Here is a 27110-nt window from a genome sequence, read left to right as displayed (position 1 = left end):
AAAGAATGACTTCCAACCACATCTGCTGTGAAGAGGATCTTTGTTTTGGCTTGTCTGTTTACCTCTAAGAGACAGCGAGAGACAGAGTCACACTTCTTTTGTGAAATCATCCTTTTCTGATAGCATAGGCAATGATATCACATTTGTATTTCTATCAGATCCCTGGCCTTCTGTGGATTTCCCTTACATGTGCAGGATAAAAGTGAGATAAGTAGCACTGCAGACTTGAAAAGGAACGACCCTCCTTTAGATGCCTTAAACAGATGCTATCGGGTTCACAGCTGGCCAGGGGCTGATCCAGCTACCTTATCTGTGGCTTTTGCGCTCCCCCGTCAGTCTTGAAAAGAAATCATCAGGCAAAGGTGAGGAATTACAGTGGGCAGAGCAAGGATTGAAGATCATCTTTCGATTGCCGAAGAGGAATCAAAACCCTCTAGCCCACAGTCATACAATGGCAGAAAGGTTTCCTCTCGCCCTCATAAGTCCACAAGCCAAGTGATAAAACAGATCTGTGGAACTGACTTTCCACCAGTTTCCCGTAGTTTAACAGAACAGGTGTTGCACGTTCAAGAAGTTTCCCCTTTGACTGTATCTGATAAAGAATCAGCCTCTTACGAGCAAACATTACTTACAGACTATGTCAGTAAAGAATGAAAGGGGTGAAAATTGTACTGATAGAATACAATTTTTTCAATTGTAGAAATCTACTACACCAAAACTACACAAAACTACAATCTGGTCTTTGTCGCTTCCTACATTAATAGGGATACACATTTGTACCATGCCTATTTTTTTTTATTTTACTCAATTTATTTTAGTTTTCACTTTTTCATCTTTTAATTTATTTAGACAAAATAGTATACAATACTTAACACAATAATTAATTTCCTGTAGCCATTACTCCAGTCTTCATTATCACATGATCCTTCAGAAATCATTCTAACTGGTACTCAAGCAAAATTCATCAATGCTGAAAACAGTTGTGCTTTTTAAATTTTATTTTTTTATTTTTTTTACATCCGATACATTTTTTAATTTTTTGAAGGCTTTTAATCAATTTAATGCATCCTTGCTGAATAAGAGTATTCATTTCTGAAAAAAAAGAGCCCTTACTGACCCCAAACCTTTGAACAGTACTGCAAGTACAGGTGCATCTCAATAAATTAGAATGTCGTGGAAAAGAGCCAAAATCATCACAATTAAAAGAACCAAAGACTTAAACTACTTCAGTCTGTGTGCATTGAATTTATTTAATACACGAGTTTCACAATTTGAGTTGAATTACTGAAATAAATGAACTTTTCCACAACATTCTAATTTATTGAGATGCACCTGTATATACATTTTAATGAAAATAATCATCTTCACATATCGACCAGAATTTGTATGTTTGTACTCTCTCTAAATGTCTCTAAATATTCATTTAGTAGACAAAGTCAAAATCAGCAATTTTACAATACATCTAAAAATATGCATAAGGGTTCTGCTTCTGTTTTGATAGTTTCAAAGGACTGACGACTCAAGAAAGCGAGATACTCTCACAAACCCACTCTTGAGCAGAGTGGCATTGAATGAAGAGAACACACTGAATGGTTTTTATCACCGGCCTGGCTGGTTCATGAGGATGTTTCCTCCGGTAGGATTTACAGATGACGCATTTCTTTCAAGGCTCGGACGTGTGTGTCCGGGTGGTATGGTGGCACCCTCTCGAATGGATAACACTTTGAGAGGAAAGCAGGGCCTCTTGGTGCTTTCCGCCTGGGAACAATCCTGCACTGTCAGGGAGGCGTGCAGGTGTCTGAGGGTGTCAGCTGGCCTCTGTTTATTATTGGTGGGCTGTGCTTTAGGAGGAATCCCAGGCCATCACTAACAACTGTGTAAATTTGTCGGGGTAATGAAAACATGACCTGGATGAGAGGAATGCTTGAGGTCGGAGTCCTTTTTTTTGGCAGCCTTACCCTTGTCCCTCTTTAGGTGTTCCTTGAGGGGGGGAGGGGGAGTTGCTTATTTGACTTGGACGTGACTTCACATAGTGGGGCTTGTGTAATAGATGCAGCGGTGAATCCAGATGTGCTGAGGTGTTCTGCTTCTGTTGGGATCAGCCAGAATCGCATTTGGCCTTTAGAAAACTAAGAGGGCCTGGAAGTGCTCTTCAGGGTCACAGGACTTCAAACAAAAATCCTCTAATCTGGCAATGCGATGCACATTTTTTTCTTTTCACTCAAAACATAGAAATTGCACCACCTCTGAACTCACATAACCACCCACTTGCCATTATCCTATAGGGCTAAGAATACACAGACATATATATATATGTTTTACATACATGTTGGTACATATTAAAATTAAATAAAAATATTATAGAATAAATTATATATTTATACTGTGGAAACATATGTGTATATATAAACACACACAGGAATTTTCTTAGCCTGCATTGACAGAAGGCTGTAATTCTGTACATGTGATTTAAATTTGGCCAACATGTGCATGAATCTTTGGACCACAGAAGAAGTAAAAATGTTTAATGCGTTTAATAGTGCTTCTTGAAAAACTGAAGTGTTTAGGGGTTTTTAAGGTTTTTTTTATCTGACCGTTTCAAACCTACTCAGCCTATAGCTGACAATCAGTGTGTGTTCAAAATGGTTCAAAAATCTCAATACAGGACACAACCACAGAGTGGCTACAACAAATGATTGAATGAATCTGGCAGTGTTTAACATCTTTTGTAATGCCTTTGACAGACTTACAGAATTTCTGTGAAAATCTATGCAATACGAATGAAAATAATCAAAAGATGCTGCTTCCTTTTTCTTATAATGACAGGGTGTGTCAGAAGACAGATGTCCTGGCACGAGGAACAAAAATGTACAACTTAACCATAACCATTTTGGCAGCTGGACATTCAAATGTGGATTTACTTTGAGAAATTCTGAGTTTTAAAAATAGTTTGATATATATTCGCAAGAAGAAACTGAGAGAAGGAAAGAAAAGAAAGGAATCAAATCTTGTTACTGTGGGACAGCAAATTCAAAGCAGGTGGTGGAACTGTGACAGGACTTTTTGGGAAATACAGAAATAGGATTGCTTCGAGTTTTGTGGTTGTGAGAAGAAAAGAATGTATATCAAGAAAATCCCAAAAAAGAAAAAGAGGAGGAAAGGACAAAATAGGGTTGTTTATACAGAGGTTGAAGGGGAGATGGGATTTAAGCAAATGTTTACTCATGTGCTTGGCTTTTCCAATCATAAACACATTGCTTGGGTGTTTGTGCAAGAAAATAAACAGAGCCTGAGCAGGTGTCCTCTGGCCATCTACAAAACACCCTGAAAAGAGCTGGTTTTCACTCTGAGGACTGAGATGGCACTCGACAACTGTGGACACTGTTGGGCAGAAAGCTAAGCAAAAAGACAGTGTTGGAGCAGAATTTGAACAAGTAGAGACAAACCACAAAATAGGTGGCTTTAACCAAAGGGGTCAAGATTTGGCTGGTTAGCAGCATGGTTAAGACAACCCCTGCTGGTAAATGCTGTAATTACACCTTTATGGGGGCAAAAATTGTATTTTCTTAGTTTGCAGCCATTGGAAATTAATCAAGTTTTTTTTTTTCTTCTTCCAAGCAACATATAAATTATATTTAATTTAATGAAATTAGATGTTTTGCCAATGACCATTATCGGGGGCTCTTTAAAGCTGTATGGTACAATCCAGATAAAAAAAAAAGTTTTACTTCAATTCATTGCTTAAACAATCTGAAAAAAACATGCATGCTCATGCATTTTTAAAGAAAGAAACCATGCATAAATTGCAAGAGGCACAGCTTTTAAATACCAAATGCCTGTGCAACAGGTGGGAAATGTTCCGGATTGAGTAAAATCCATCTGAATGCTAAGTTCAGAGGTCTATATTGATGAGGAGAGTCAGTGTATCTACTGTCAAGGGAAAAGCTTAAATATGTTGAGAATTATAGCTTCAAAAACTAGCACCTGGGGTCAACAAAAGTGTCAGCACACAAATCAGTTGAGTTTAAGTCTCTTTTGAGATTTCCTATACCAATGTGACTCCACGCAGCCAGCTTTCCCCAGCAGAGCTACTACTACAACCTTTTTCCACATTCTTTTGGCTTCCATGTTACTTTTGGGAAAATTTAAGTTTATCTGAAACATGTGCAAAGCACTGCCCTTAGGGACTTAGAGATTCATATATATGAACCTGTGAGAAACCTTTCCAAAGACTGACATTTATGGATTAAGTGCTCATCAATTTTATCAGACACTTCTTTTTTCCTAAGTCATAACATTTTATGTTTCTTACACATTGTGAGGTAGTACAAAACACAGACAGGAAGAAAAAAAAAACACCACAGGTCATGGACAACTTAGATTTTCACAATGTTCTGCTCTTTGTTTTTTGAGTGTGAAGAACTTCATATTTATTCATCATATATTTTAATGGGCTTACAAATGCTCCTTCAATCACAATGTTTAACATAACACACCTTATATTTAAGAAGGCATTGAAAATGACCAAAATCAGACTGGCTTGCTTATGTGAATCTGGATCCCTTTTGCAAACTAAGGAAGAATTCTCTTTTGGCTACAGACAAAAACAATATTGTTTGTAAAGCCTGTCTTTATTACTGAAGCACACCACCTGCACAAGCGCATGAGGCGAAGCAAAGTGGAGGTGAACCAGAGCTGACTGAACACATGCAAAAATGTTAAACCTCAAATCTTGACAAACACTTAAGCTCCCCTAGACACTGCATGAAAAACTCTGAAAGAACACCATTTTCACTGTTTCATTAACAAAATGTATTTCACAATGACAATTGGAAAACAAACATAACCGCTTTTCCATATATTCTTCATACAAATACTGCAGGACTTGAGATTTGAGTCATCTGAGTGAACACACTTTAAAGAACACACTAAATTCCTCGTTCAGAAAATGTAATTGTTTAAATTGCATCAACTGTGTGTGACGAGTGGGGCGGGGCCGAGAGCCGAGGGAGCAGAGCGAGGCCGGTGGAGTGAAAGATAATGAGGGACACCAGCGCCACACACCGGTCTCGAGTCCCATGGAGGAGCTCCGGAAAGATAAAAGGAGGAGTGACGACAGTGAAGGAAGGAGAGAGGACCAGGCCTGGACTATTTATGTTGTTTTGGTTTTGTTTGTGCACGGCAGTCGTCCGTGAGGGGCTGTCACGCTATTTTCAGTTTTGTGTTTATTTTATTATTAAAGTTATGTTTAAATATTCGCCGGTTCCCGCCTCCTTCTTCCCGATTTACGAACTTTGTTACATTGGTGCCGAAACCCGGTAGGAAGGAGGGACATGCTGCCAGAGATCCCTTGCCGCTGTGGTGAATCCGCGGTGCCATCGAGCATGGCGGAGCAGACTGCCGCCATGGACGATCTAGGCGGTGGGCTGGAGTGAGTTGCCGGGAGGACGGACGAACTCGCTGCCGGCCGCCTGGGATGTGGAGGGACGGCTGCCGTCCGTGAGGGAGCGGAGGATTCACCGCCGTTCGCCTGAGGCCACAGCCTGCTGCAGTCCGCCATGATGGGGAGGAGCAGGGAACGGGGGGCTCGTGGGTACCCCCCGGTCTGCGAGGGACGATGGGGGTATGTGACGAGTGGGGCGGGGCCGAAAGCCGTGGGAGCGGAGCGAGGCCGGTGGAGTGAAAGATAAGGAGGGACACCTGCGCCACACACCAGTCTCGAGTCCCGGGTTTCAGCACCAATGTAACAAAGTTCGTAGATCGGGAAGAAGCAGGCAGGAACTGGCAAACATTTAAACATAACTTTAATAATAAACACAAAACTGAAAATAGCGCGACAGCCCCTCACGGACGACTGCCGCGAACAAAACAAAACCAAAACAACATAAATAGTCCAGTCCTGGTCCTCTCTCCTTCCGTCACTGTCATCACTCCTCATTTTATCCTTCACGAGTTCACACTTACATATAATAAACAGAGTAAAGGTTATGCGTATTTGGCGTGCTGTCCGGGGAGAGGGCTCTGAGCTCGGTAATTCCTCCCGAACCTGGGGTACTCCCCCTGTCCGGAGAGAGGGCTCTGAGCTCGGTAATTCCTCCCGAATTACGAATTAAATACTGCCCCTGTCCGGGGAGAGGGGTCCGAGTTCAGCATTTAGCCCGGACCCAGAGCGCTCCCCCCGAGTGCACACCCCCCCCTGCAATCTGCAGACTGGCTTTCGGCAACTAGGGTCAACTTCTCCAGACTAAATCGGCGGAAAATCGGGGCAAAAATCGTGTAGTGTATCCCAGCCTTTAGCAGTACTGTTCGGGTTTACGGTGTATAGGTATGCTGTCCTTGCTGGTTCAGGGTACACATAACCAGCTGTAGTGCTGCGATTTGTCAAGATGGGAAAGCTTATGAATCTGATCATATGTAGGACGCATGGCTTGTTTTCATTATAACCTCCCCCTTGATTTTTCTGAGGATGATGCTATATACTGGGCTCTGTATTCCTGTGGATTGCAGCTAGGTAACCAGACCTTTGTTGAACATTTACTTAACAAACAGTAGCCGTATTTAACGATGAGTTAAAATCTAATATTTTTGTCTCAGACACCTGCAGGGCCGTTGCTATGATTTTAACTTGATACAATATTACAAGGTTTCCACTAGTGTTGAATCAAAGAACTGGGAGGAAAGTCTGACGCAATGGACTTAAAAATTTTTATGAATGGAGTAGAATGATAAATGAGTCATGTTACTAAAACTTAATGTTCTAGGGTTGAAACCACATTCACAGCTGCTATGTGTCCCCTGACTGAATGTAGCAGGAACTTCTGTGAAAAAAAGTTTGTTGAATTCTTCGGCTGGACATAAAAGGTGGCCACAAACAACTTTATTTTGGAATGCACTACCTTCCTGTTATTTGAGAAGAATGTGTTAAACTGAGAGCAGAACAAAAAATGAAGCTCATACAGTGTGATGTTGGATGTAATTTAAACTAAATCATGTTTAACTCTCCACCTCAGTCTTTATATTTTACACGTCTACTAGCTGGACATGAGTGGTAACACTTAATAAAAAGGTTCCATTTGTTAACATTAGTTAACAAAGATAGTTAACATGAACTAATAAAAAATAAATAAAACCTTCTAAAGCATTTATTAATTTTAATGTACATTTTAATATTTCCTAATACTATTATTTTATTTATTTTATTTATTAGGCCTGAACTCAATTAACTAACAATGAACAAAGATTTTTAATTACATTAATAACTAACATTAACTAATGGGACAATATTTTAAAGTGTTACCGATAAAGTTACACTCTAGAAAGAAATAATGAGAAAGCAATTATGAACTGCTTTGCAACCTTGCAATAACAGTTCAAGGGGACAGTTTCCAATAACTAGGGTGACCATTATATCCTATTTTTTTCTAAATTGCCTAAAATGTCTGGGTTCTGGCTTTGTTTTTCAATTATTTTCATACTTGCTGAAGGCAATGACTGTAAAGTAGTTTGACCAGTGGTGGAAAGAGTACTGAAAATATATACTGAAGTAAAAGTACCATTACCTTCCAAAAAACGTAGTGTGAGTAGAGTAAAAGTACTTGTCCAAAAAACTACTTGAGTAAGAGTAAAAGCGTAGCCTATTTAAAAGTACTCATGAGTATTGAGTAGTGAGTACTGAGCTGTGGATTCTACCCCCTCATAATAAACGCTGTACACCGCAATTGATACATTTTAAAAACGTTGTACATTCTGTAATTCACATTATCTTGTTTGTCATAAAGAATGAAGAATATCTATCATCCAGCAGTTTTAATTTTGACTGCCAACTCTTTACAATACATCAACCGCGGGTTGAAGCGACCCCAATAACGTGATATTTAGTCCCTGGAATGTGAATTTTACTGGAAGATCTCCGCCGAAAAACGTGTTTTACCCCCGGAATGCGATTTTTACATGGGAACCCCCTCTAAACGCGATTGGACTCATTTTATTGAGAAAACCTGGCAACCCTGTTCATAAGCGCCACATGCTGTCAGAGAGTGCGTCTCATTCAGACCTGCTGTTTTTGTTTCGCCTAAAAAGGTTGGTGACCACTGTTCTAGAAGGATGGCATCATGCCATACCTTTTACACATTTACTCGAATTGTTATGCTTATAATGATAATACAATGTGTAAGGAAAACTGCATTAAATAGCGAAGTATTTCTGGGGAAACTTTTTCAAAGGAAAACACACACACACACACGCATGTCAGCAGCATCCACAACTACAAATAATTTAGTAAGCAGAAATACGAAAGTTACCTTACGCAGAATGCACTTCCAGCAGCCATGACAAAGAACTGGCGGTTAAAGTTTTCTATGCACAATTTGATTTGACGAAAGTCACGAGACCTATTACTCTCTATCCAATCACGTTGATGGATAAAAATAAAATTAAAATAAGCATGTAACGACCACAAACGGAGTAAAATAGCGGAGTAAAAGTACCGATACATCACTTAAAATGTACTCAAGTAAAAGTAAAAGTACACAATTTTTAAACTACTCAAAAAAGTACAATTACTGATAAAAACTACTTAATTACTGTAACGTGAGTATTTGTAATTCATTATTTCACACCCCTGAGTTTGACCAATAGCTTGCAGACACGGTACATAATTGGCCAATCATGGCATGCAAGAAGGTGCCATGAAAAAAGAGATAAAACCCTGGATCAAGCAATTTAGGACATGTCCAGGAAAAAGAGGATTTATGGTCACCCTATAATAACCAGGCTGCTGGGGATATGACTTATCATCAGATGACTTCTACTAATTTCATATTTGACAGAATAATCTGTAGCTGTTTCATAGCACATTAGAAAGCTTTTGAATTCATATTCAATATGCATTTCTCACTGTAAAATCCATTAGTCAAATGGTATCACATTTTCTGGATTTCAGAAAACACTGATTACATACACAGTCCCCTTATGGGGTCAACTGTCAGTCACCACTATTCAGCGGTCATTAAATTCATAACTGCTCTGCCTGTGTCTGCTTTAACAATAAAAGGTACACATTTTATATAGTTAACACAGTGTGTCTTTTCTGGGCCTCATTCTTCAAAAGGAACTGTAGGCCAGGATAGACTTATGTCTAAAGCATTGCAATCATAGTAATTACACAGTGCCTCTGGCCTAACCAAACTTACCCTCCTGTAATTAGGACGGCTAGACCCAAATGCACCGTGATAACATTCCTGCCTCGCACAGGACGGTCTTCTGCCCTGCTGACTACGGACTCAAATTCTGTTCTCAGTGCACATGAAGGTTCGTTTGCACGTTTTTTTTTCTGCATCTGACTGTTTACATACCTACAGGTGGTTTGACACAGAAAACACTCAGCAAGGGAGAGGGAAGAAGCTCATCTGGGCCACTTCAACTGTCTATTATAACAGCGGCTCATTATTCTCAGCTAGTCTGAAAAAATAAAACACCAACTGTCTTTATCGCAGGTGAGATCTAATATCTCTGCTCAAGACGGTTCTTGGACACTTTGATCAGAGGGAAGTGCGGTTACGAAATGCCACGGGAGGTGTTAAAAAGAGCCCACACAGGTGCAGGCAGCTTTTTTCCTAGGAGAGAGGAAGAGAGGGTGAGAAAGAAAAAAAAAACTGTAAGGGGTAGTAGAGTGTTGTCCGCTCTGCCTCTTGTCAAAAACCCTTGAGAAGCAATTATTTTCCCTTCTTCTTTTTCTTGGAAAATGCTTTGCTTTTCGCTATAGCACCGTGAAAAGGGTATAGCATACACGGCTGCTCAGCACAACCCACTGGAGTATTTAAATAGTTTTTAAGGGATATTCAGCCATAGCAAAGTTGAAGAGGAAAAGGAAATAATGGCTGGTTAAGAAAACATTACTTTATATTTCATCATCCCTTAATAACTACTAATAATGAGAAAAACAGCTCATTCCAACAAACTGAAGAAAATATTAGTTAAATATTAAAATTTAAATACTGTAAATATAAAAAAATCTAATAAATGTATTAAAACAATACAATATATACAATTTAAAAATAAAAAAATCATAATAACAGACTGTCTTTTTGATCAGTTTAACTGTCTGCCTTCATTTACTGACAGTGTGAAGTCATTTTTGCAGTGGTCATACTGGTTTGAAAATAAGCCACACACATTTTTTTCCCTCAATGTGGTTAAAGTCATCTTTGATGTTCTTGACCGTAAATTACACAATAGTGATGAAATGGGGTTGGGTGTTGTGATATTTACTGTACTGTTAGAGGTTAAGGAATGCTTTTCATCTGCCCATTTGGGCCTGGGGGATTCATTTGGGGAATGCTAGGACTGCATTCAGAGTGGTCAAGTAATTTAGCTGAAAGCAAAGATTATTACAATCTATGGCACGGTTTTGTTGCGACACATCAGAAGGGTTTGGATCCATTTGCGAAATCTGGTGAAGAACAACGCCCACCTGGCCTGTCTGGGGTTTAGACGTCTAGCCGAACGCAGGTACTCCAAGTTCTTATGATCGGTTAGGACGGTAAACGGGTGAGTGGCCCCCTCCAGCCAGTGCCGCCATTCCTCGAGCGCTAGTTTTATGGCAAGGAGTTCACGGTTGCCCACGTCGTAGTTCCGTTCGGTGGCGCTCAGTTTGCGGGAGAAGAAAGCACACGGGTACATCTTAGCTGGGGACCCATGACGTTGAGATAGGATGGCGCCTACCTCCACAATGTATTAGACGCGTCGACCTCCACAATGAATGGGTGTTCTGGGTCTCAGGTAAGAGGGATGATGGGAAATGGAGTCCGAATGGGAGATTGCTAATACTCTGGGGACGGTTCCCTCTGGTGGTGCGGAGGAGGCGGTACGGGAGCCTCCTATGTAACAGGTTTAAACCCTGTGGCCACCTGGAAAAAATATGGAAATCTTCACTAAAATAATTTTTCATTATCTGTGCTTGGATATAATAAAACGGAACCACATACCACCAACTGATCACAGTTAATGTTCATAAAAATTGTCAGCTCGACTTTTGACATAAGCAGTGAGAGTAGTATATTTAAGCTCTAACGAGCACTAAAGATCTTATTATTAAATGTATTAGTGCAAAAGAAAAAGGAATAAAGATAGAAAGAAAGAAAGAAAGAAAGAAAAAGAAAGATTTGTTGATGCATGCAAAACAAATGATGCATGATTTCAAAGCACTGGGTGGAGTGTAATGTGTAATTTCCACCCAAAAATGTTTATATCATTGTTATCTTAACAAGGTTAAGAAAAAAAAAACATATTCCTCTTATGTTAGGCATCATTACCCATTATGATAAGAAGTCTTGATAATACATGAAGATCTGATAACTGTAAAAGACTAATTTGAACTTGTGGTTAAAAACTACTTAAAAGAGCTAAGGTTTTTATTTATTATTAAAATGTCCCTTAAATAACTTCATAAAAGTCATCAAACACACTCTTATTTATGATTCGACATCAAATGTATCTAACTTTAGTGTTGTTCTTTCTTAACATTTTAAGACTGTCCTGTTTTTGCAGTCCAGCTAATATGACTTGAACAAGTATAAGTATAGATAGATATTTATTAATTTATTTTTGGCATTTGTTCTTATAAACTTGCTTATTATGAAATAATCAAAGCAGCTCTTAGTTCAACATTATGCAGCCTCTGTTCAGCTCCCCTAAACATTCTCATGATTTCTAACCTCACATGAATTTCCTTGTATTCCTCTCATTCTTTGCCTCTTTGCGGCCCTGCTCGGAACAATTTGACGATCTACTGTTTAAAAGAAATACATCACACACTTCTCTCAGAAATTCTCATTTCAAGTTATATTAATCCCTCAATTAATTTTCCTAAACACCTAATACAACAGTCTGAAGCTCAAATGATCACTCTTGCTACTAGGTCTAAAATAATGTTACCTCAGGGATGCTTTCACTGCAGTGGGCTCCCTTATTTTCTATAGAGCTCCACTTTGTCAAACTGACACACATTTTGGCTACATAATTTTATTTGATTCAAAATAGTCTTCTGTTTTCATGAGACAGATTTCTTTTTCAAAAGAAAAAAATCTGCTTCGGATGAATTAATTGGTCCCTGTTACATATTATTTATGTACATAAGGTAAACTGTATTCTTAAATAAAGACAGACACAAAATCACCTTGAAACAATTCTTCCAAACAGACTATACCAACAGTCATGGTAGGGAAAGCAAAGATTGTTATTTGCAAGTACTTGTAAAAGAAAGTAATACAAATGTTTATTAATGCATGATTTTTATCACACTCTAAAATGAGATTCTCTTGAGTGTGGTTGCCACACATCTGTAAACACCTTTACAGTTTTCCATAAAACTCAAATGCATTCAGTTAAGCATAGGGTTACTTTCACTGGACTGCATGTGGTTAGGGGTGCTATTTATATTTAATTGGTGTGACAGAGCAAGTGGCATAACAGGGCTCTTGATGACTAATTCCCATATCTACTTGTGTGGTACAATCTGCACACAAACCCTCGGTTCAAATCCATGCTCTGAAAAGATCTGTTTGCAGATGGCACGTATTTAGCAGTAGTCTTATAGAATACATAAAAGTTGAGTTAACACTGAAAATATGTTTTCTTTAAGAAAAAGTAACAAAGTTACAGTGTAATTAACAGCAGACATAGTGACCAGAAATGGAAATTTGATATAAATGTAAATTCCTACACATTAAACACTTAATAATTGTTTCAATATTTGGATTTTTCAAAACAAAACAAAACAAAACAAAACAAAAAATGTAGAAAAGAAACTTACAGTTGGGAACCTATAAAACGGATTGCAGGGATAAAAATAAAGTGCATAGTCCTTGGATGAATTATGTTTCAAATATACAAGCCAATATACAAGTTTCAAAACTGCCATGAATCAAGCAAGCAGGCCTATAAGCTAATTATTTTAATTAGAAAATTCTAATTTGATCAATTATTTACTATACTGAAACAATCTAATTCCTAAACCATCTGCAATCTTCTCTAAAAAAAAAAAAGAGAGAAAAAAATTCTTATTTGTCTGCATAAGTGCTTGCAAATCTGGTAACATTTTATTGGAGGCTAAATACAGATAATAATTTCAGTGGTCAAAAACAATTTAACAAATGAAAGACCTGTTAAAGATTGATTCTTAGCTTGGTAATTAAAGGTTAGGAAGACAAAAATAAACAGTAGAGAAACAAGGTTATGATTAGACCTCTGAAAAGCATGATAGGCCTAAGAAGGAAGACAAGTTTGCCCTATATTTAAGACGGAATCCATTACTTCATCCAACTTGGCTTCTTCTTAGAGTGAAAATCACTTTCAAATGAATTTTATAAGACACAACGGTGAAGACGACAATGAGCCATATGGCAGAATATGAGTTTGAAAGAATGTAGTAGACTGACATAGTGTTGAAGACATGAATAACTTTATTAGCGCTGTGACTAATGGGTAAACCAGGCTAAACCTCACCTACCACAACCACAGTGGAGCTTTACCACCACCACCCACAGAAAAGGACAGAATATTGAGTCTAAACTGATGATTTACAAAGTAAGACTGAGCGTAACTGTATGAAGACCAATAACTTTATATTGCATATTCATGCAATATGCTATTCCAAGAATTTTTACAATTGCATGTTTTTTTAGAAGATTTACAGTATCATTTTAATTCACACTGATCTGTTGAAAGGATATGCAATAAATATACAATCCACTAGCCTATGCAATTTTTTTCTATTTGCTATGTGTTAGACATCTTGTCCACATTTTTGGAGTAAAAATGTAATACAATTCATTAAACATTCAATTAAATCATAAAGTTACAATTTTTAACATATTTTGTATGGCATGGTGACTATAAATTACCAAACAAATGTAAATTGTTCTCTATGAATTTTCCTCTCTACTAACACGGCGCAGGAACATTCTTGAGTGTGTCTAAGAATCCTGAAGTGTTTTCCTGTTGATTGGTATCATAAACAACCTCCATTAGTTTTTGTTTGTGACATCTAGACAAGATGTATACATTAGGTTTCAGTGAGATTAGAATGATTTAGGTGATGCATGATCACATTAACAGTGATAAGGGCTTTTGAATGAGAGCAGGTGTGATGTAAAATTATATTAGTTCATAACTGTTATGTCCTATTTTTGCCATTCTGTGATGTGGTGCGGCCAAACAAGTTTTCCTTTGTATTTTAAGTATAAGATGTGCTGATACCATTGTTCAACTTATACATCTCATTCATAATGGCTGCTAAAAGCATCAAAGCACACTGGTCTGATGGTTGCAGCTGACTGTACTCAAAATAAAGTGATTTCTGGTTTCACTTAAGACATAATGTTTAGCCTCCGGATATTTAGTTGTCGGCTTCAAATTTATTTAGAGGCTGAAATTTAAATACAAGATGAAGTAGCTCCCAGAACACAATCCTGGAACACAAATGAGTAACAATATCCCTTTATATGTATGATATGTAACTGAAAAAGCCACACACACACAGGTTGTGTTTTGTGAATTGTGGGGACATTCCATAGGCGTAATGGTTTTTATACTGTACAAACCGTATTTTCTATTGCCCTACACCAACCCTACACCTAAACCTACCCCTTACAGGAAACTTTCTACATTTTTAGATTTTCAAAAAAAATAATTCTGAATGATTTATAAGCCTTTTGAAATAGGGGGACACTCAAAATGTCCTCATAAATCACCTTCTCGTTGTAATACCTATGTCATACCCATGTCATTATACAAATTTGTGTCCTCATAAATCACAAAAACGCGCACACACACACACACACACAATCTTTTCTACAACACACTGTTTGAGAAGACCAAAACAGATTCCCAAAATGTGATGCATCACAGAAAAAAAAGTTAAACAAATCACACCTGCAACCTTTGAGGAATGAAAAACTGTAACCCTGGAAAGACTGTAATCTGAAAGCTATTTTACAACCCATTAACATGAATTGCCCTTTGCGATCTTTTTTTTTTTTTTTAGGTTAAGCCCTGATGCTGCAGTGGAGTCAGTCTGAATAAGTAGCAGCTGTATATGACAAGGCAATGAAAACATGCTCCGTAGCCCTCTTGTGCGACTTTCCTTCCCAAGGATCATGCACTGCTCCAATGTAAATATTACAATCTTTCTTGAGCTGATCATGTGCTAAACGGGAAGTCACGACTAATCATGTCCTGTCTAACAAAATGCAAATGGACTTTCCCTGTCTTCATAAACACCTTTTAATAATATAATCTAATCAGAATATAGAATTTGTTTTAATAATTGCTGTACAAATTACAGAAGCAAAATCACTTATACATGTGCAATGTCTAATTTAGCTAATAGTGAGTAAAAAGGCTTTTCAGCTTTAAATACTTGAGACACATGTTAAATTATCCTCACATTACATTTGAATTGAAATTTATGTCCAAGTAAGCAGGATTTGAGCTGTTTTGCATGGTAAACTCTCAAGTTTCCCTCTTCCTACACTGGTGCAAAACTTAGCAACTGTGTTATTCTAAGAACTCTCATCCATGACACCTGTCAAGAGAACTATTGCTGTTGTTGGCCTCATCGCTAGAAGCTTCTCCAAGACAAATATTATTGCCCCACCACTTTGTAGGACTCTACCGTATTCCTGTACCTCTTTGGCCAGGGAGGTCAAGACGATTATGACAAGTTGTAAAATGAATGGCATGCTGTATCCATGAAAAATAAATAAAATAAATAAATTGACATGACATTTTAACTCACACAACACAAGCTGATCACTGTTATCTGCAGCAGCACTCCAGCATCATGTTTCCGAGGCAGGATCAAAGTGGATGACATAAGCCATTACACCCTTTATAGAAGTAAGATAAATGTTCAGCGAGGGCTCTTATCAAAGGCCCGGCTGTTTTAAGATTCTGATTAAAGTCCTGCAGTCCTTTTTTCATACTCCCAGTGGAAATAGGTGTACAAACATTACACTGTTTGCATTGGCCTGAGAATTTAGTAAGAAGCTCCCTCCAGATTGCCCATCAGACCCAAAAGCAGTTTTTCTGATGCATTATGAGGAAGAGGGTTCAGTGTTTTCTCTGCACTTTCTGAACTAATGTCAAATACTTCAGTTGCAAAACAAAATATTCAACACTACTGGACAAAATACTGAGCAGTAAAATACTGTAAGTATGTTGATCCTACTTTAGTTATAAATCTGTACCTATTTAATCAAATCGGTCTAATATAACTTTTGATCCTGGTGTTTTTCTTATTGATTTCAATACGTAATGCTGAATAAAGTAGAACCTTAACAGTTGCAAAGTACAAAAAGTATTCTGACTGAGTGTAAGAGGAAAAAAATGGGAATCTAGTATCTTATGCTCACAGCAGAGTCATCCCTGCTGAATGAGCACCACAGAGTGACGGCAGTCAGAATATGATTATTTTAGCACGCCTGTCAGTCTCCTGCAAAAGATTACAGGCCTTCCCCTGTCTGAAGAAGATGAACAGATTTGGGTTTGTCAGGGAGCAAAGACATGGAATGCATGGTGATATCAACATCGCCAGATGGCGGCTGGAAGTAGGAAGTTGATAGGTGAAATTCAAGAGGGCAATGATGACATTTTCACTCTAGGGGATATAGGAGCGAAGAGAGACTTATATAACACCATAGGTTTTGTGAATGAGCCTCAAAAATATTACTGGAAGAAAAAATTACAATAAGAAAATGTAATTAAAGGAATAGTTCACTTAAAAAATTTAATTCTTTTATAATTCACTCACCCTGTTTTGTGTCATTCTTTCGGCTACTATATCAGTTCTAATCACCATTGTGGCTCAGACAAAACACAATTCCCCACAACATCATCTATGCACAGTTACAAAACATTACACATGGTCTCCAGTTTGCATTACTCGTTACTGCAGGCATTATAGATTAGGAAATATTAAAATTGTAGCCAACCGTAGTTACAAAATAAAACAGAATATATAAGCATTTTATATTGTGATTACTTCATGGCTACATTATAGCTTTCCTATATATGTGATGATCTGGCTGATGCATTTTAATGTATCCAAATTCCATCTTCCACAGAAAGTATTAGATTAAATGTGTGAATTTAATACCTTTCAGTTTTCTGGCAGTCTTTTTCAAGCCAAGATGGCAATCCATCTGTGCACCTGCTATTATATAGTACAACAAAATTAAAATATGGGAAGAATTTGGCACGTCAAGTGTTTTGAAACAGCAAATGTTACAATAAACCAAATTCATTGGTGCACACATGTACACTCTAAAAAATGCTGGGTTAAATATAACCCAGTGCTGGGTAAAATAGGGACAAACCCAGCAATTGGGTTGTTTTGACCCAGCGGTTGGGTTACTACCCAGAAGGTTGGGTTAAACATTTAACATTTAACAAATTGCTGGGTTTGTCCCTATTTTACCCAGCACTGGGTTGTATTTAACCCAGCATTTTTTAGAGTGTACTATGCCAATAATTCATTGGGAGGTTGTCACACACTGTTCCTAATACTTCTTAAGGAAAAAGTTCTGCAAGGATGGCATTCCTCGAGCTTGTCAAAAACGGCAAAGATTTAATCACATTAGCATATGGTTAAAGAAGGAGAGAGAGAGAGAGAAAACGAGAGGGCTTTGTGGGTGAAATGGTGTGCAGTATTTGCTCAGGTGAAATAATACACATTCAAGCAGGCCACTATGTATTGATAAAACAAAGAGGATTCCAAAGAATGTGCTTTGTGAGCTTGTGAGCCTTCTCGAGTATAATTGCATTTCCCACAGTTAGTTGGGCAGCCATTACCAACAACAGAGGTCCATGCAAAATGCCGGCCACACGTCTGCAGTCACTGGGATGTGCTTGAACTCTCAAAGTACTCAAGATGAAATAATTGATTGCTACAGGCCAAGTATTCTCACCCAAGTAATTCCACACATCATCTATTACGTGTTTATTGCTTAGACGTCTTCAGCTGCTGAAACAATGTCCAGCTTATGTTGAGCTCATTCTTAACGTGAGCACTCTACAGCATAGGTTATAAAGCTCTGGAAAGGAAAAAGAAGGCCTTGATGGAGCAGGTGTACATTCCTCAGAAAGAAGAGCCAAGAACCCTTCAGCGCAAAGAGGTTAAATGGTTCCTTACAAGTAAGAGAGCACATGTCATGTGTCATGCTGAAAAATGATGTCTGTGGATAGGAGTATCAGGAATAACAACATCACGATGTCGGAAAGTGGACTAGACTGAATTCCATCGCTGCGGCTGATAAACAGGTGCAAAGAGAGAACGTGAAAAGGAATGCGTTGGAAATGATGGAAATAACTTTTGATTATGGCATGAGTCTCCCATAATGCTTCTAAACATTTAAGGAGTTTTCTGATTTATGGCACAAGGATCAGATCAAGCTGTTATATGTTAGATATCACAGTAAAACAGCAAGATACTGCAATTCATTTAAACCAGTGAAGCAGAACCAGAGAAATTGTGTTAAAGGACTAGTCACCCAAAAATTATGGTTTACTCACCCTCATGTCGTTCCAAACCTGTATGATTTTCTTTATTCTGTGGAACACAAAAGAAGATATTTTGAAAAATGTCTCAATAAAATGAAGTCAATGGGGTCCAACGTTGTTTTGAGAACATTTTATAAATATCTTAGAAATGAAGTCAGGTTTGGAACAACATGAGGGTGAATAAACGATGGCAAAACTGTTATTTTTGAGTGAACTTTCACTGAATCTGTACAGAAACATGCACTGTTAACTAAGCCAAGACCCTACATGTGTTTACCAAAAACTCTTCTACATTGTCAGATACAATGCTAAGCGCATATCAGCGATGTACATCTTTAATAAATGAATCCAGATGGCATTTATTACAATGGTGTGAGTCTACAGCTTTGAGTCTTGAGAATGCACCAAGCAGATGAACAAAACCTAGAGACTTGAGAAATTAGATTAAGTGTATTCCATTTCATCTCCTCTAAAAATCTTCCAGCACATATTTGAGAAGATGGTCAAGCCCTTGCAGCTTTTCATTAAAGAGGCAGGCTACAGGAAACCGCTGAGGATGGGTTCTTGCAGCCATGTTAGCAGGAAAAACATCATGCCATTTGTCTCTTGGCTAACATACCCAAACTTGATCTCTTCTCTGTGTATTAAACACACATCCAGTTATTAACCACATTAGCTATTCTCATACCATTTTATGCATTATTTGTGTATAATGGTGTGTAAAAATATTTTGTGTCAACACACATGGAAGACCCTTAACAAAATACTAAGCATATCTAAATTCATTTTACAAAGGGACTTCTTTGTCTTTTCTATGGATGAGTCCAAACTTAGGGGGGTCAGATACCCCAACCCTCAAATCTTTGAAAGTCTTTGTGGGGCTTTCAAGGGGAGGTCACATGATAGCTCTGCATGACTGTTTTCTAAGGGACCTCCACCTTTGGTCAAGTGCTTTGAAACCAACATGCTATTGTTATTTTACTGGCCATGACAAGGACAAAGGGCCGACTGACCGGGACACACACACTCACTGTAATGGTATATGGCTGGGAAATTCACTCATTTCTATGCTTCTTAGTGTGATCTTTGAACTGCATGACTGACCACAGTATCTTCTATACATGAACACAACTTATCAATACAGAACTTGCTGGGCCTGTGGACAAAGGACAAGAATTTGCTTTGTATATAAAAACGCTAAGATGTTTTTTACTCAGATTTTTAATAATAATCAGTAGGATAATGTCGATTTTATGAACAGGCCTTCTACATTCAGAAATCATTCTCCTACCTCACCTGGGCAATGTTTGCTTAAGACAAAATAATCTGTTCAAGGGTAATTAGAAGCTCATTAGCAGGTGAAAATCAACTCAGATAAGGCACACTGAAGATATGTGACCCCGTACCACAAAACCAGTCTTAAGTCGCACAGGTATGTTTTTAGCAATAGCCAAAAAAACATTGTATGGGTCAAAATGATTGATTTTTCTTTTATGCCAAAAATCATTAGGATATTAAGTAAAGATCATGTTCCATGAAGACATTTTGTAAATTTCCTACCATAAATACATCAAAAATGTATTATCATTAGTAATATGCATTGCTAAGGACTTCATAATTTCAGACAGCTTTAAAGGTGGTTTTCTCAATATTTAGACTTTTTTGAAACCTCAGAGTCCAGATTTTCAAATAGTTGTATCTCGGCCAAATATTGTCCTATCCTAACAAACCATACATCAATGGAAAGCTTTTATTCAGCTTTCAGATGATGTATAAATCTCAATTTCAAAAAATTGACCCTTATGACTGGTTTTGTGGTCCAGGGTCACAAATAATCACTTTTGCTTGTTTAGTTTGCGGAGTTAAAGATTCATTTATTTTATTCCAATGTGCCCTTTCTAGTTAATTGGTCCTGTACTGTAGAATGACAAATATATGGAAATACAAATACTTTATGTAATCTCTCAAAAGTGGTTATAAAATTACATATTTAAATAATCTGAAATAGAATATAATATGTCACACCACAGGATGTGTCAACTAACTACAACTACATATAAAAATAAGAATTTTTATATGTACAAATTTTGGGGCACCAAGGTTTTTTCCCCCCTCATTACAAACAGACACGTTAGAGTGAAATGTGAATATGCTGTCATTCTCATGAAATCTATAACAATATTTTCATACATACCGGTACTCCTGATTGATCACAAACCTCAACAAATCAAGAATTTTAGCTTTTTAACTTACTTGGCAACTGTGGTTTGAGTAGCATGTGCAACATTTCCTGAGCATAAATAAATGCATGAGGGAGAATACTACCAACCACCCACCCATTAATTTATTATGTGGCTGTTTATTCACATATCACCTCAAAAACATGTTCACACAATGGCAACAATATGACAGAGGTTGCAGATACTGTTCTCAGAACCACCCACGATGCACTTGGATGACTTAATTCCATCATGAAATTCAAACTATAGAGAATGAATAGTACAAAATCAACTCCACTGGCTGTGAAATTGAAGAGGGCATGAATGCTGACATCATTGTATAAGATTGGTGTAAGAGCAAAAACAAATAGCAGGAGGGTGGGGTGGGGTTAGGGGTTAGAGCACCTTCAGTTTCAAATGTGTACCACCCAACAATGGAGCCCCTCAGGCAATCCAGCACAGGTGTGACCTGGATTTGATAAAAAAAAAAAAAACGTAACTACTTACCCAGAGTAAATAATGCCAAAGCTGTCCAGGTGCACCTTTTGTTTGCGTGTGACTTTTGGCAGCAGGGCAACTTTCGCAACACCAATGAGGAGGAAAAGTACAATGTATGCTGAGCTGAGTCCTTTATGAGCACAGCTGATTGAAGAGATAACATAAACCACAGGACTCAAGAACGCCCTGCCTGGATGGTGCTGATAAGAACTTAAATGAGAGTAGCATTTGCTTTCCCCCTGTTTTTTGACCAAATCTGAGCCCATGATTAAGCTAAAACACAATTGTACCTTTTTTTCAGTGAAATACCACCTCAGCAAATTTAAAACAAAGTTGGAACATTCATTGAACAACTGGCACATGCAAGTTAAACAGAACTTGCAGTCCTTATAATATAATGGTTTCCTCCAAAAAAACTATTATCCCCAAAAACACAATTTGCACACTGGCATGCAAGCATTTCTTAACATTATCGAAACCTTACTAATGTGTAGTGGAAACTCATTTTAAATGATCTCCAGGAAGATGATCTCTGCAATTGTAGTGGAATCACTAACTAACTAAACAAAATAAAATAAATAAACAAATATTCATCTATCAAATTTCTATCATTGTGTTCCCCTTCCACCCCCTTCCAATGTGCTCTTTCCAGTTTGATTTAATTGGTCCTGTACTGTAATTGAGGATCTGTCAGCATGATATTGCTTGTGATAAGCCACAATAAATTACATTTTTACATTCTTTTCACTCATATTTATGAATGCAAGAATTTTTCAGAAAGATGTTTTTTCTCCACTAAAGGAACAACTTGTACACTTTATATCAGCCTCGATTATACTGGGTTATGACTCTGAACTGGGGCTTTAAAATAGCATTTTTATAAAGTCAACAATTAGTGGGAAAGTCCATCAGTAGACGCTGGCTTGGCTTGCTGTGTGCTCCTTATTTGATCGTAAACTCACACATCCCACGGGGGTTAGTACAAGAGGGTCAGGTAAAACACTTGTTTTCTATCTGGTTGTGATAAGGTGAGTGCTGAAAAAACATTTAGTCTCCCGGCTGGCCAGAACAAATATGATTAGAGTTTACATTCCACTTTCATTTATTTCTCTGGTCTTAAGTTGCACTGACACAGATTTATTAGAATTCTGTAACGCTTCCACCATTTGACCCATGAAGCAGTTATAATAAACAATTTCTCCTGTGTAGGAGGTAAAAATCCCCAAACAAGATCTTTTCATCCCAGATTTATTAAATGAAACAAGGTTCTTTTGGACAGAAGGCTCATCTATTAAGGATTTCAGAACACAAGGCCATGACACATGGTGATCAGATGCTTGATTTGTAATTGATCCTCAATTACAGTACAGGACCAATTAAATCAAACTAGAAAGAGCACATTGGAAGGGGGTGGAAGGGGAACACAATGATAGAAATTTGATAGATGAATTTTGATAAGGCTCCAAATCAAACTGTTACAACACATAGGCCATGTACAATTATCATTCAGCTGAATTATGGGCATGACTTACAGTACATGGCCTCGTCAATACAACAGGATGATTTCATTTCAAATTTTATAAGAACAAAATGTGGATTTCAGTCAAAAAACAACAACAACAGCTTATTGTTTAATTGTATGCTAGCAATATAGCTGCCTGGATGAGGGAGAAAAACCTCAACAATACACATTAACTGGAAACAAAGTCAATTTCGACCTGTAACAATAAAACTACCTCAGTAAACTGGTTTTAGGGGTTTGGAGTAGGATTTGTCCTATTTGCAGCTATTAAACAAATGTACAAATGTAATGATTGACCAATCAAAATGTTTAAAAATGCTAGAAAGTTCACTGACAAGGGTTTCCTGATATTGTGGAAAATCTGAAATAACAGATCATCATACATCTTTATTGAGTAGAACCTGAAATGCTGTTAGGTCCAAAGGTGCTTGAAGTAATGCTAAAATTTTCACCAGCAACTCCAGAAGTTTATCTATTTAAATTTGCTAGATTTCAAACGTTAGTAATGAAAGTAGCCCAAGATAAATGAATGTTTTGTGATTACACACACTGTGGATCATTATAAGAAGCTCTACAAACACAGCAGGTACACACATGCTGGCAAGTGGTGAAAAGATATATAAAATCATGAGAGATGACCATGCATAAGGACAAACTTAAAAAAATAAAAAATAATAATAAAATTAGTCAGTGGTGGGAAAAAGCCCAGAGTACGTTTTAAAACCTTGCAGTTGCCAAAGGATAAAGGACGGTGGGCTTTTCCTTCACGAAAAGATTATTATATAGCAGCACAAATCAGGACAGTGGTAAACTGGTGTGACCCACATTATCATGCTCCGTGGAAGGATATAGAAAGTTGTATTTCAAAGAATATTCCTATACAAGCCATATTAACAGATGGCAAGTTACGACAATATATAGAAAACATAGAAAACCCATTGACAAAACTTACTTTAAATGTTTGGGCAACAGTGGTAAAGGAATTTAATTTGTTGGAACACAGTACAGTTTTGAAATGGTTTGCTTATGATTCAGACTGCACCCCAAACAGGTTGGATAACAAATTTAAATTAAAATAAGGGAATCACTTCTTTTTGCTCCATCATTGAGAAAGGTGAAATTTTACATTTTCAACTGCTAAAGGAAAAGTTTTTTTCTAGAAAATCAGGATTTCTACAGATACCTCCAGGTTCGAAATTATTATGATAAAAATATAAAAGGAAAACTCAAAGATAATTTGAATCCATTGATAGACCTACTTAAGAAGGCACACACATCAGGTATTAGATATAAGATAGTTTCCCAGATATACAAGAGTTTGGAAAATATGAAAACACACTCTACAACCTATATCAAAGAGAAATGAGGACAGAATGTGGAATAATCTTTACTGATGAAGAGTGGTCTAATATATGCAAATTTCAATGGAAATCAACTAGTTCATTAAATTGGAAGGAATATTGTTGGAAAAACGTTATTAGATATTTTAAAACACCAGTTCAAACGGCCAAATACAGTAATATTTCTTCAAAATGTTGGCAAAACTGTGGATGTAATGAAGCAAACCATTATCATATATTTTGGGAATGCCTACATATTCAAGAATACTGGAAAGAAATACAGGAGGCACTTAAATATATTTTTAGAAGAGACATACCTTTAGAAAGCAAATTGTTGTATTTTGGCTGCGTATGTCCAGATATAGTAACAGCAGATAATAAATACCTGATGGGTGTGCTTAAGTCCATCAGTAGACGCTGGCTTGGCTTGCTGTGTGCTCCTTATTTGATCGTAAACTCACACATCCCACGGGGGTTAGTACAAGAGGGTCAGGTAAAACACTTGTTTTCTATCTGGTTGTGATAAGGTGAGTGCTGAAAAAACATTTAGTCTCCCGGCTGGCCAGAACAAATATGATTAGAGTTTACATTCCACTTTCATTTATTTCTCTGGTCTTAAGTTGCACTGACACAGATTTATTAGAATTCTGTAACGCTTCCACCATTTGACCCATGAAGCAGTTATAATAAACAATTTCTCCTGTGTAGGAGGTAAAAATCCCCAAACAAGATCTTTTCATCCCAGATTTATTAAATGAAACAAGGTTCTTTTGGACAGAAGGCTCATCTATTAAGGATTTCAGAACACAAGGCCATGACACATGGTGATCAGATGCTTGATTTGTAATTGATCCTCAATTACAGTACAGGACCAATTAAATCAAACTAGAAAGAGCACATTGGAAGGGGGTGGAAGGGGAACACAATGATAGAAATTTGATAGATGAATTTTGATAAGGCTCCAAATCAAACTGTTACAACACATAGGCCATGTACAATTATCATTCAGCTGAATTATGGGCATGACTTACAGTACATGGCCTCGTCAATACAACAGGATGATTTCATTTCAAATTTTATAAGAACAAAATGTGGATTTCAGTCAAAAAACAACAACAACAGCTTATTGTTTAATTGTATGCTAGCAATATAGCTGCCTGGATGAGGGAGAAAAACCTCAACAATACACATTAACTGGAAACAAAGTCAATTTCGACCTGTAACAATAAAACTACCTCAGTAAACTGGTTTTAGGGGTTTGGAGTAGGATTTGTCCTATTTGCAGCTATTAAACAAATGTACAAATGTAATGATTGACCAATCAAAATGTTTAAAAATGCTAGAAAGTTCACTGACAAGGGTTTCCTGATATTGTGGAAAATCTGAAATAACAGATCATCATACATCTTTATTGAGTAGAACCTGAAATGCTGTTAGGTCCAAAGGTGCTTGAAGTAATGCTAAAATTTTCACCAGCAACTCCAGAAGTTTATCTATTTAAATTTGCTAGATTTCAAACGTTAGTAATGAAAGTAGCCCAAGATAAATGAATGTTTTGTGATTACACACACTGTGGATCATTATAAGAAGCTCTACAAACACAGCAGGTACACACATGCTGGCAAGTGGTGAAAAGATATATAAAATCATGAGAGATGACCATGCATAAGGACAAACTTAAAAAAATAAAAAATAATAATAAAATTAGTCAGTGGTGGGAAAAAGCCCAGAGTACGTTTTAAAACCTTGCAGTTGCCAAAGGATAAAGGAGGGTGGGCTTTTCCTTCACGAAAAGATTATTATAAAATCAGGACAATCAGGACAGTGGTAAACTGGTGTGACCCACATTATCATGCTCCGTGGAAGGATATAGATTCAAAGAATATATGGAGATGAAAGGAGACACCATATTTTTCAAAAATAGAAGCCGGGGGAGCAAATACATTTCTAAATGTTTTGGCAACAGTGATAAAATAATTTAATTTGTTGGAATACAGTCTTGAAATGGTTTGCTTATGATTCAGACTGCACCCCAAACAGGTTGGATAACAAATTTAAATTAAAATAAGGGAATCACTTCTTTTTGCTCCATCATTGAGAAAGGTGAAATTTTACATTTTCAACTGCTAAAGGAAAAGTTTTTTTCTAGAAAATCAGGATTTCTACAGATACCTCCAGGTTCGAAATTATTATGATAAAAATATAAAAGGAAAAATCAAAGATAATTTGAATCCATTGGTAGACCTACTTAAGAAGGCACACACATCAGGTATTAGATATAAGATAGTTTCCCAGATATACAAGAGTTTGGAAAATATGAAAACACACTCTACAACCTATATCAAAGAGAAATGAGGACAGAATGTGGAATAATCTTTACTGATGAAGAGTGGTCTAATATATGCAAATTTCAATGGAAATCAACTAGTTCATTAAATTGGAAGGAATATTGTTGGAAAAACGTTATTAGATATTTTAAAACACCAGTTCAAACGGCCAAATACAGTAATATTTCTTCAAAATGTTGGCAAAACTGTGGATGTAATGAAGCAAACCATTATCATATATTTTGGGAATGCCTACATATTCAAGAATACTGGAAAGAAATACAGGAGGCACTTAAATATATTTTTAGAAGAGACATACCTTTAGAAAGCAAATTGTTGTATTTTGGCTGCGTATGTCCAGATATAGTAACAGCAGATAATAAATACCTGATGGGTGTGCTTTTGGTAGCCAGTAAGAAAGCAATTACACGTAAATGGTTAAAACAAGAGAGACCAACTTTAGATAATTGGATAGATGTGACCATTGAGATTTATACAATGGAAAAGATCACTTTTTTGGTTAATTTAAAGAAGGATGCCTTTCTGGGAAAATGGAGGAAATGGGTTGAATATGTATCAGAAAGAAGGTCTGATTTTGTTGTTATAAATAAATAAAAGATGATCAATATAAAGATAGATACATGTA

At 37.1% G+C, this 27110-nt stretch overlaps 1 protein-coding gene across 1 annotated transcript in view; it reads right to left on the bottom strand.

The window, feature by feature from the left end:
- Positions 1-27110, bottom strand: part of LOC107661266 (uncharacterized protein C4orf22 homolog) — a 65147-nt gene that overhangs the window by 12436 nt on the left and 25601 nt on the right. The window lies entirely within an intron of this gene.

Source organism: Sinocyclocheilus anshuiensis, unplaced genomic scaffold (assembly GCF_001515605.1).
Source record: "Sinocyclocheilus anshuiensis isolate Anshui unplaced genomic scaffold, SAMN03320099.WGS_v1.1 scaffold1365, whole genome shotgun sequence".
Lineage (NCBI taxonomy): Eukaryota > Metazoa > Chordata > Actinopteri > Cypriniformes > Cyprinidae > Sinocyclocheilus > Sinocyclocheilus anshuiensis.
This window is presented reverse-complemented; position numbering and strand designations above follow the sequence as displayed.